Below are 11473 nucleotides of genomic sequence, written 5' to 3'. Positions count from 1 at the left end.
AAAATAGATAGCTAGTGGGAAGCAGCCGCATAGCACAGGGAGATCAGCTCGGTGCTTTGTGACCACCTAGAGGGGTGGGATAGGGAGGGTGGGAGGGAGGGAGATGCAAGAGGGAAGAGATATGGGAATATATTTATATGTATAACTAATTCACTTTGTTATAAAGCGGAATCTAACACACCATTTTAAATCAATTATACTCCAATAAAGATGTTTAAAAAAAAAGTCTTCATAAAAATAGAATAGAAATCAAATAGAAAAAAGCTGTGTGTTGATCTGTCTAAATGTAGAACTAAAATCGAATGATTTGGGGCTTGCTGTTCTTCCAAGATACAGTAGCTCATTCCTCCCTGTCCTCTCCTCTACGAATAAAAGACCCTGGGTGTAATACAACAAAGATATAAAGTTTCTGAAAGGTGGAAAGAAAGCAGTGGGCTGTCTAAAGTCCTGGGATATAAGGAACAATACGTTGGTGAATTCCCTGGGTTGACTTGTTGCCTCCTATGTATCCTTGATTAGACAAAGCAGAAACCTCCAACCCAGCACCATTAAATGACATAGGCAAAGCATGTTCCCCATAGCCAAAGGACTGAGGAAAGAACAGTCTAACAACAGGAAACCTTTTTGACAATAATCAGACACAAATGGAAAAGATGAATTTCTCTCTGAGGTTTCACTGTGTTGTGTAGTAAGTTTATCTCGCAAAACTCTAAACCCTCACTGAAGCAGGTGGCATGCTCTGATTTTCCTTGCCAGGTGGTGTCTGCAGGGCTGAGCATAGAGCTAATCTTCCATCTCCCACCTGACAGAAGGAGGTAATGACAGTACGGTTGGCCCATTGGGTAATGTTGGATGAACTGGGTTGGCAGTTGATCTTTAATCCCTTGCCTGTCAAAGCAGGTCATGCTTCAAATCCTTGGTCATGGTTGTGTTGATGGGATCCATTGGGGAGATGAGCCTCCACCCCCACCCAGCAGAACGGAATGTGATGAGGAAGTAGTAGGTAGAGTTAGTCACCATTTGGCTTCACCACCTTTCCTCCAGTGTCATCAGGGTCCACCTTCACCTAGAATCAACAAGGCTGAATGAACTTGGCAAATGCAGCAGTAGCTGGCACTCTGCTTGCTTCCTCCTTTCCACTGGTGCCAGTGGGGATCTAAGGCTCTACGTTTTCATTAACAGAGTGGTGTGAGTCAGACCTCTGCTTCTTCCCTCCCTGATGGCAGTGAAGCCCACTGAGGAGCTGATTTATACCTCCACTTGAAGAAAATGAAGCAATGTAATGTGGTGCCCACTTTCCCTGGGAAGGTACTGGGGAAGCTGAATTCTCATCCAACCTGTTTCACTAAGGCAGAGTGAATCAGTGGCCCACTTTTGCAAGGATGGTGTCAGCACTGCCTTGTGAGAGGCTGAACATTACCACACAGCCCTCATGCTATCCCTCAACAGGAGTACTACCTATTAAAAGATTAAATAAGATATTAAGTTTCAATATATAGTATCCAAAATATCCAGGATAAATTTTTTTTTTTTTTTTTTTTTGCGGTACACGGGCCTCTCCCTTTTGTGGCCTCTCCCATTGCGGAGCGCAGGCTCTGGATGTGCAGGCTCAGCGGCCATGGCTCACAGGCCCAGCCACTCCACGGCATGTGGGATCTTCCCGGACCGGGGCACGAACCCATGTCCCCTGCATCTCAACCACTGCGCCACCAGGGAAGCCCCAGGATAAAATTTTTAAAAATCACTAGTTATGGGCTTTCCTGGTGGCGCAGTAGTTGAGAGTCCACCTGCTGATGCAGGGGACACGAGTTCGTGTCCCGGTCCGGGAAGATCCCACATGCCGCGGAGCGGCTGGGCCCGTGAGCCATGGCTTCTGGGCCTGCACGTCTGGCCTGTGCTCCACAACAGGAGAGGCCACAGCAGTGAGAGGCCTGCGTACGGGAAAAAAAAAAAAAAAAAATCACTAGTTATACCAAGAACCAGGAGAATCACAACATGAATGAGAAAATACAGATGACAAAAGTAAGATAAATCCAATGTTGGAACTATCTGAAAATGCTTTAAAAAACAATGATAAATTGCCTTGAATTAATTAAAAAAATAGAAAGTCTCATCAGAGAAATAGAAGTTATATAAAAAAAAACCAATGGAAGTTGTAGAACTGAAGCATATAATAACTGAAAAAAATCATTGGGTGAGTTCATTACAGAGTGGAATTGACAGAAGACAGTATCTGTAAACTTGAGGGCAGATCAACAGAATTTACTCAGTCTGAACATAAAGAGAAAGTAGACTGATAAAAAGGGACAAAATCTCAGGTACCTGTGGGACAATTAACACAAGAGCTAATATTTGCATCATTGGAGCTCCAGAAGGAAAAAGGAGAGAAAAACAGTGGGACTGAACAAGTATTCAAAGAAATATGGCTAGAAATATCCTGAATTCAGTGACACAAACCTAGAGATTCAAGAAGCTTTGAGAATCCCAACTAAGATAAACCCAAAGAAATCCACAGCATGACACATCAAAATTAATCTTCTGAAAACTAAAGCTAAAGGAAAAAACTTGAAAGCAACCAGAGAGAAATGTCACAATACTTATAGAGAAATACTGATTTGAATGATAGCAGATTTGGAAAGAAAAAAAGAAATGTCAATCTTGAAATATATCCTTCAGGAATAAAGCACAAATGAAGACATTCTTAGGGAAAGGAAATCTTAGAGAATTTACTGTTAACAAACTAACCATTAAAGGATAAAGTAAGTTCTCTAAACAGAAAGGAAATTATAACAGAAGATTTGGAACTTCAGAAAGAATAGAAGAACATCAGAATGGGTAAAAAATAAGGACTATTCTATTTCTTATGAAGTCTCTTAAATCATATGTAATAATTGAAGCAAAAATTGTAACACCAACCAATGTGATGTTCAATGTATATAGAGGAAAAATTTAAGATAATTATATTTTAAAGTCAGAGAAGGTAAAGGAGATGAAATAGAAGCATGTTTTCTATACTTCACTTTAAGTGGTTAAACGTCTTTGTATGTATATTGTAACACCTAGAACAACCACTAAAAAATAAAACCAAAACTGATATAACCAAAAACAGTACATATAAATCAAGATGGAATCCTAAAAATATATTTAAGTAACCCATAGGAAGGTAAGAAAGAGAAATAGAGGAACAAGAAACAGAGGAAAAAAATACAGAAAACAAACAATGAAATGCTGAATTAAGTCTTAACTTTCAATAATTATTTTATATGTAAGTTGATTCTAAGTACACCAATTAGAAACAAACACTGACAGAATGAATAAAGCAATATGCTGTCTATAAGAAACTCACTTCAACTATAATGAAATAGGTTGAAAATAAAAGAATGGAAAAAGAAATACCATGCAAACATTAACATTATGGGGTGATAAACATTTATCTAAGGATCAGCAATTCCTTCAGGTTTTTTTCTGTTAAATTTAAGTAAGGGCTTCCCTGGTGGTGCAGTGGTTGAAAGTCTGCCTGCCAAAGCAGGGGATACAGGTTCGTGCCCCGGTCTGGGAAGATCCCACATGCCACAGAGCGGCTAGGCCCATGAGCCATGGCCACTGAGCCTGCGTGTCTGGAGCCTGTGCTCCACAAAGGGAGAGGCCACAACAGTGAGAGGCCCGCATACTGCAAAAATAAATAAATAAATAAATAAGTAAATAAATAAATAAATTTAAGTAAAATAAAACACAACTTTTACTTAAAATGCAACATGTATAATTTGATCACATGTGGATTACTTATTTCCATTTATCTGCCCATTTATTCTAATCTACATAATGAATGATGTTCCAGTTGCTCTTAATAACAGTAATGCATAGGTAATAGGATTTAGGGTGAAGTTTTATTTTGTAATTTTCTGTACTTCTTCAGTTATTCATATGCAAAGTCTCACTTTTCAGAAAAAGTCACTGAATGGAAAAGTGATCAAAATGTTTAAAAAAATGTTAAAAAAAAATTCACAAAGTAACAAAAAATAAAATAAAAATAAAATACCAAGGAATAAACATAAAATAAGTCGCAAACAGACACCTGGATAATTTAGATATTGAACTTAGCAGACAAGGGCTTTAAAATAATTTAAATTAATGTGCTCAAGAAACTAGAGGAAACAAATGGAACTTCACCAGAGATATAGTATCCTTAAAATAGAACCAAATGTGAACTCTAGAACTGAAAAATACATCTGATATTAAGAACTCAATAAGTATGTTTAAAAGCAGGTTAAATGCAGGCAGGTAAGACAGGTAAATTGAATGATATGCCAATAAAAAATACCCAAACTAAAATTCAGAGATAGATAGAAAATGTGAGAACTATGGGGAAAAAGTGTAAGAGCTATTCGGAAAACAATTGAAATAGACTAACATATGTGACTTCAAGTTCCAAAAGCAGCTCAAGTGAGAGGAAATTATCACCTTCAAAGGAGCAACAAAGTAACAATTAGGTCATCACTAACTTCTCAACAGAGACAGTAGAAGCCAGAAGACAGTAGAATGACATCTTTAAGGTGTTTAAAAAATGAAACTGCCAACTAGCATTCTCTACACAGTGAAAATATCCTTCAAAAACAAAGGCAAAATTAAGATGTTTGCAGAGACACCAAAGCTGAGAGAGAGTTTGTTGTTAGCTGATGTGACTGCAAGATATACTAAAGGGAGTTTTTCAGAAAAAGCAAAAAGAAGGAAACTCCAAAATGAAGGAAGAAATGAAGAACAACAGAAAAGGCAAGTAAAAATGAACACTGACTAAGCAATGCAATAGTAGTAATGTCTTGCTGTGTTTAAAATATATTTAGAACCAAAGGCAGGTTAACTATACATCAAAAATGTTAAATTGCAAATGCACCTAAAGCATTATGAGAGGTAGTAAAGGTAATAATTTGCATTATTAATTTAGTAATAAGTTAAGAGTATATATGTTCATTTATAGAATAGCCATTCAAAGAAAAGTAAAAAAATAAAACATAACTGATAGGACAATAAATGAAAAGATGGTATAATAAAATATTTTATTAATCCAAAAGAAGTCAAGAAATGAAAGCAAAGGAACAGAAGATCAAGTGTAAGTTGGTAGTGATAAACACAAATATATTAGTAATTATAATAAGTGATATGGACTAAATACTCCAATTAAAAGTCTCAGATTTTCAGACTGAATAGAAATATAAAAGCCATTTATATGCTGCTTGCAAAACACACACTTTGATATAAGTAAAATGTTTTAAAATATACTATGCATACATCAACGAAAAGAAAGCTGAGGTAGCTATGCTAATACTAGACAAAGGAGAATTTAAGGCAAGAAGCATTTCTAGAGACAAAGCAAGTTATTTCATAATGACAGACAGGTCAATCCATTGGAACAATATAAAAATTCTAAATTTGTGAGCACTCAATAGCATGGCTTTAAGACATAGAGGGCAAAAATTGACACAATTAAAAAGAGAGATTAGACAAATCTACAATGATGAAAAGAAATTTTAACAAACTCCTCTCAGCTGAGAAAACAAGCATACTAAAAATACCCAATAATGATACAGAAGATCTTAACTACACAACTAACAAATATAACCTAATTGATACATAGAGAATACTGGGCCTGATGGCAACAGTATACATTTTGTTTTCAAGTTGCATGAAATATTTACCCAAATTTCTAAGAAAACAATAATTACATAAAGGTTTTCAATATACAATGCAAGCCTTCATTTCAAGAAGCTATGAAAAGAATAGCAAAAGAAACTCAAAGAAGGAAAGAATTAATTAAAAACAGAAATCATGAAATGGATACCAAATGTTCAATAAAGAAGGGTTTCCCTGGTGGCGCATTGGTTAAGAACCTGCCTGCCAATGCAAGGGACATGGATTTGAGCCCTGGTCCGGGAAGATCCCACATGCTGTGGAGCGACTAAGCCCGTGTGCCACAACTACTGAGCCCACATGCCACAACTACTGAAGCCCGTGCACCTACAGCCTGTGCTCTGCAACAAGAAGCCATCACAATGAGAAGCCCGTGCACTGCAACGAAGAGGAGCCCCCACTTGCCGCAACTAGAGATAGCCCACACGCAGCAACAAAGAGCCGACACAGCCAAAAATAAATAAAATAAACTGAAAAAAAAAAATATATATATATATATATATTTAAAAACCCACAAATGTTCAATAAAGAAAATCAATAGTGCCAAAGTTGGCTCTTTGAAGAGATTAATAAACTTGGTAAACTCCTAGCAACATTGATAAAGAAAAAAGAAAATACAAATTGCCAGTAACATGAATAAAATGAGGACATTTGTGTGTATCCTACAGATATTAAAAATATCATAAAAGGATACTATAAACAATTTTATGCCAATAAATTTGAAAATTTAGATGCTATGGACCAATCTCTCAAAAACAGTTGCCAAATATGACCCAAGAAGGAATATCTAAATAAGTTTTTGATTAAACAAATTGAGTAATAGTCATCCCAGAAAGAAAATTCCATCCCCAGATGATTCACCAGTAATTTTCTCCAAATATTTAAGGAAGAAATAATATCAACCTTACATAAACTCTTCCAGAGTAAAGGAAAAGATGGAACACATCTGAACTTGTTTGCAGAGGGCAGCTTAATTTTGATACCAAACTCTGACAAGGACACAGTAAGAAGGAATAACACAAGCCAATGTCTCTCATGACCTAGATATGAAAATCTTACATGAAATACTTGCAAATCAACGAAATTAATGCATAGGTGTAGTTTAGCATTCAAAAAATCAATTAGTGTTATTCACCACATTAACAGAAATAGGAAAAATGATTTCATATTCCTTATTGAGAAATACACAGCATTGAAGAAAATTCAATACCCATTATTTTTTCAAAAGTCCTCTTAGTAAATTAGAAATAGGAGACTCAAATTCAAAAAGGATTTTCTTTTTACAAAATCTTACAGTAAGATTTTCACATTTATGGTAAAATATTAAAAACTCTGCCCCTGAGACTGGGAATGAGACAAAGATGTGTACTTCAAGCTTCTATTCAACTTATACTGGAGATTCTAGCAAGTACAATAAGACAAGAAAATTAAATAAAATGCTTAAGAATTGGAAAGGAAATAATACCGTCATCATTTGAAGATATTGTTATTGTGTACATAGGAAATTCAAAAGAATCTGCAAAAAATAAGAATTAACAATTGAACTTAGCAAGCTGACTAAATACAAGGTCAATATTTTAAAAATCAATTTTATTTCTATATTTATTTCTGTATACCAGAAAGAAATAGAAAATTAAGATGAAATAATCTACACATTATTAAAATTAATACTTGAATTTAGCAAGATAATTATAAAATAGAAAATTATTAAAGCATCAAAATGCTTAGGAATACATACAATAAAATTAATGAAGACTTCTACTCTGTAAACAAAATATTATTGAGGGAAATTAAAGAAGATCTAAATAAATAGAATAGTATTCCATGACCATGGATTGGAAGACTCATTATTGTAAACATGCTAATTTTCCCCAAATTTATCTATAGATTCAATAAAATTCTAATCAAAATTCCAGCAGGTTGTGTGTGTGTGTGTGTGTGTGTGTGTGTGAAGGTAAATTTAAAAAACTGATTCAAAAGTGAATATGGAAATGCAAAGGGGGAAGAATAATCAAGTCACTCTTGAAGAAGAGCAACAACAAAGCTGGAGGACCCATGTTAGCAGAAACCAAGAACGACTATAAAGCTATAATAATTAAGACAGTGTAATATTGACCCAAGGGTGCAATACTGATGAGTAGTATAACAGAAGAGAGAACTCATAAATGGGCCTACACATATACATTCTATTGGCTTATGACATTGACATTGCAATACATTGAGGAAAGGATTGTCTTTTTAATAAATGGTGTTGGGTAAACTGAATATCCACATTGAAAAAAAATAAATCTCAACTTCTATTTCACCCCACACACAAAAATCAATTCCAGATGGATCAAGGATGAAAATATGAGTGGTATAACAATAAAGCTTTTAGAAGAATATCTTCATGAATATAGACAAATATTTCTTAAACATAGTACAAAAAGCACTAGTCATAAAGGAAAAAAAAGATATATTGGACCACATTAATAATGTAAACTTCTGTGTATGAAAAGATACTACTAATGCAGTGAAAATGCTAGCTTTAGAGTGTAGTTATATAGTTATAACACATATATCTAACAAGGGATTCCTGTGCATAATAGACAGATGATTATACACACACACAGTGGACCATTGAACAACACTGGTTTTAACTGCCTTGGTTCACTCCTATGTGTATTTTTTTCAATAGTAGATACTACAGTACTACATGATCCTTGTTGCTTGAATCTGTGAATGTGGAACCATGAATACAGAGGAATGGTGGATAAAGAGGGCCAGTTATAAATTACATGGGATTTTTGACTGCTCAGAGGGTCAGCACCTCTAATCCCTGTGTTGTTCAAGGATGAACTCTATACATATATATTTTAGGTATGTATTTTATGTGTATTTATATAATATAAGCTATATTATATAAACTATAATTATATATAATATTTATACATAAATATATAAATCCTGCTAACCAATAAAAGGCAAGAAGAACAATAGAAAGAAGGACAACAGACATTTACAGAAGAAGTTATCCAAGTGGTGAGCAAGCACATGAAAAAATACTCTACTTCATTAGTCATCAGGGAAATGAAAAAATAATACCACAATACAACTTCAACCCACCCACCAGAATGCTTAAAATGAAAAAGACCAAAACCATCAAGTGTTGGTGAAACAATCATAGCTCCTGTGCACTGCTGGTGGGAGTGTACATTGGTAAACCAGTTGGGAAGCTGTGTATTTGTTAAATCTGAACATATGCAGACCCTATGGCTGAATAGTTTCCCTCTTAGTTTCATGTCCAACAGAAATGCGAATATATGCTCACCACAAACACATATGAGGACGTTCATAGAAGTATTACTTGTGATCCTCAATATTGGAAACAACTAGAATGTCCATCAGAAGCTGACTGATATGAAGGGAAGTCTTGGTCACAGCAAGTGGTCCTACAACAGAAGCTGGCAGGGACCCTCTGGCTGGGGACCCTCAGAGGTCTGAGAGTCTAGAGGGACAAGGTCATTGGGTGATACCTCTCAGCAGATGCCCAAAGAGAATAGTTTATCACAGATCAGACACTTCTTCATCCCCTCCCCCATTCCCATTCCATGCTGTCCAGTGAGCCCACAGAGAGAGACAAGGAAATCCTCTATTGCCTGAGCTTAAACCTAAAACAGTGAGAATAACACTTAAGTGACTTAATTCTTTGGAATATTTTAGATTAAGTTTACAAAAATTACCTTCTCACTTCTCACTTCTTTCTTTAAATTGTGGTAAAATACGTATAATAGTTACCATCTTAAACATCTTTAAGTGTACAGTTTATTGCCATTAAATGCATTCATGTTGTGTTACCTTCACAAGAATTCTTTTCATCTTACAAAACAAACTCTGTACTGATTAAGCATTAAATCCCCATTCCTCCCTTCCCCAGCTTCTCTACTTTCTGTCTCTATGAATCGGACTATCTAGGTAGCTCATATAAATGGAATCACACAGTATTTGTCCTATTATGTCTGGCTCATTTCACTTAGCATAATGTCATCAAGATTCATCCTTGATATTATAACTTGTGTTAGGATTTCTTTTTTAAAAATTAAATTTATTTTTATACAGCAGGTTCTTATTAGTTAACTATTTTATACATATTAGTCTATATATGTCAATCACAATCTCACAGTTCATCCCACCACCCCCACCCTTGCTTTCCCCCCTTGGTGTCCATACATTTGTTCTCTACAACTGTCTCTCCATTTCTGCCTTGCAAACCAGTACATCTGTACCATTTTTCTAGATTCCACATATGTGCATTGATATACAATATTTATTTTTCTCTTTCTGACGTACTCCACTCTGTATGAAAGTCTCTAGGTCCATCTATAAATGACCCAATTTCGTTCCTTTTTATGGCTGAGTAATATTCCATGTATATAATTACCACTTCTTTATCCATTTGTCTGTCGATGGGCATTTAGGTTGCTTCCATGACCTGGCTATTGTAAATAGTGCTGCAATGAACATTAGGATGCATGTGTCTTTTTGAATTATGGTTTTCTCTGGGTATACACCCAGTACTGGGATTGCTGGGTCATATGGTAATTCTACTTTTAGCTTTTTAAGGAACCTCCATACTGTTCTCCTTAGTGGCTGTATCAATTTACATTCCCACCAACAGTGTAAGAGGGTTCCCTTTTCTCAACACCCTTTCCAGCATTTGCTGCTTGTATATTTTCTGATGAAGCCCATTCTAACTAGTGTGAGGAGATACCTCATTGTAGTTTTGATTTGCATTTCTCTAATAATTAGTGATGTTGAGCAGCTTTTCATGTGCCTTTTGGCCATCTGTATATCTTCTTTGGAGAAATGTCTATTTAGGTCTTCTGCCCATTTTTTGATTGGTTTTTTTTTTGTTTAATATTGAGCTGCATCAGCTGTTTATATAATTTGGAGATTAATCCTTTGTCCATTGATTCGTTTGCAAATATTTTCTCCCATTCTAAGGGTTGTCTTTACGCCTTGTTTGCAGTTTCCTTTGCTGTGCAAAAGCTATTAAGTTTCATTAGGTCCCATTTGTTCATTTTTGTTTTTATATCCATTACTCTACGAGGTGGGTCAAAAAAGTTCTTCCTGATCCTTATGTCAAAGAGTGTTCTTCCTATGTTTTCCTCTAAGACTTTTATAGTGTCCAGTCTTACATTTAGGTCTTTAATCCATTTTGAGTTTATTTTTGTGTATGGTATTAGGGACTGTTCTAATTTCATTGTTTTACATATAGCTGTCCAGTTTTCCCGGCACCACTTATTGAAGAGACTGTCTTTTCTCCATTGTATAGCCTTACCTCTTTTGTCATAGACTAGTTGACCATAGGTGCGTGAGTTTATCTCTGGGCTGTCTATCCTGTTCCATTGATCTATATTTCTGTTTTTGTGCCAGTACCATATTGTCTTGATTACTGTAGCTTTGTAGTATGGTCTGAAGTCAGAGTCTGATTCCTCCAGTGCCATTCTTCCCTCAAGATTGCTTTGGCTTTTCTGTCTCCATACAAATTTTAAGATTTTTTTATTCTAGTTCTGTAAAAACTGACACAGTTAATTTGACAAGGATTGCACTGAATCTCTAGATTATACTGAGTAGTATAGTCATTTTCACAATGTTGATTCTTCCAATCCAAGACCATGGTCTATCTCTCCATCTGTTTGTGCCATCTTTGATCTCTTTCATCAGTGTCTTATAATTTTCTGAGTACAGGTCTTTTACCTCCTTAGGTAGGTTTATTCCTAGGTATTTTATTCTTTTTGTGCAAATG

The sequence above is a fragment of the Physeter macrocephalus genome, chromosome 9, assembly GCF_002837175.3.
Source record: "Physeter macrocephalus isolate SW-GA chromosome 9, ASM283717v5, whole genome shotgun sequence".
NCBI lineage: Eukaryota > Metazoa > Chordata > Mammalia > Artiodactyla > Physeteridae > Physeter > Physeter macrocephalus.
The sequence above is the reverse complement of the archived record's forward strand: the minus strand, read 5'-3'. Positions refer to the sequence as shown.